This window comes from Myotis lucifugus, unplaced genomic scaffold (assembly GCF_000147115.1).
Source record: "Myotis lucifugus unplaced genomic scaffold, Myoluc2.0 scaffold_40, whole genome shotgun sequence".
NCBI lineage: Eukaryota > Metazoa > Chordata > Mammalia > Chiroptera > Vespertilionidae > Myotis > Myotis lucifugus.
Window position 1 is genome coordinate 6,686,170 of NW_005871088.1, and position 1,714 is coordinate 6,687,883.

Sequence of the window (1,714 nt, forward strand, 5' to 3'; positions counted from 1 at the left end):
AGAGCTGTGTCTCGGGCTTTTGTTGCTCTAGGGAAATTGAAAAATATGTCACCATTCAAATATCAAAAGGTTTTCAATGGATGAAGAGAACTCTTTGGTTTTGGGTAACCCCAACCTCAGAGATTGGAAACAAACACTTAACAACAATAGCAAAAAATGATAGCATTAGTTTAGTTTCTCCATGCTAGTAATTACAGAAGTTAGAATTTTCCTTATATTTCTGTGGTAGCATTTACTTAATTGTGCCTTATGTTATTTTTTAAATTTTATTTTTAATTAGTTTACATTCAATATTATTTTGTATTAGTTTCAGGTGTATAGCATAGTGATTAGGCAATCATATACTTTCCAAAGCATTCCCCCTGATATTTCAAGAACCCATCTGGCACCATAATTATTACAGTATTAGTGACTGTATTCCTTATGCTTTACTTTATATCCCAGTGAATATTTTGTAACTACCAATTTGCAGTTCTTAAGTCCTTCCTTTTTCACCAAAAGTCCTTCACTCCTTCCCCTCTGGCAACCATCAGTCTGTTCTTTGTATCTATGAGTTTGTTTCTATTTTGTTTGTTTCTTTATTTTACTCTTTAGATTACACATATAAATAAAATCATATGTCATTTGCCATCCTCTGTCAGACTTATTTAACTTAGCATAATACCCTCTAGGTCCATCCATGCTGTTACAAAAGGTAAGGTTTTATTCTTTTTTATGGCTGAGTAACATTCAATTTTATACATGCACCACTGCTTTTTAATCCACTCATCTATTAATGGGCACTTGGGTTGCTTCTATATCTTGGCTATTGTAAATAAGCTGCAATGAACATAGGGGTGCCTATACTGGGTGGGGCAGAAGTAGTTATACAGTTGTATGTGAAACAGTTTATTCTTGTATGGTCATTTATTAATTATTGTGTTATTTTTCATATGAACAACTGTAAACCTACTTTTGTCCCACCCTGTATTCTTTCAAATTAGTATTTTAGGTTTCTTAAATATATACCCAGAAGTGCAATCACTAGGTCATAAGGCAATCCCACTTTTAATGTTTTGAGGAAGCCCCATAGAGTTTTCTGCAGTGGCTGTGTCTATATGTATTCCTACCAACAGTGCATAAGAGTTCCCTTTTCTCCACATCCTCACTAACCCTTGTCATTTGTTGATTTACTGATGATAATCATTCTGACATGTATGAGGTGATATCTCATTGTGGTTTTAATTTGCATTTCTCTAATAATTAGTGATGTTGAGAATTTCTTATATGTCTATCGGCCATTTGTATGTCCTCTGTGGAGAAATGTGTATTCAGGTCCTTTGCCCATTTTTTAATTGAATTATTTGTTTTTTTTTGGTGTTGAGTTGTATGAGTTCTTTAAAATTTTGGAGATTAACCCCTTAGTAGATGTATCATTTGTGAATATGTTCTCCCCGTCAATGGGTTGTCTTTAATTGTGCTTTATGTTATGATTTAATATATAATAATAGTTTTTCCCACTGGATTTCATGGGAGGAAGGATGATGATCCATACCTTATTAATTTATTTTATATAAGGCCTGGAACAGTATGCTTTAATTTCCAAATGGATCTAAACACATGACCTTAAGACCTTATTTGACTCTAAGGTGCTTTCATAGATCCTTTAGCTTCAACAACTAAAGAAGTAACCTTGGTATCTGTGATGTTGTGACATAATAAGAAAAAAAACATT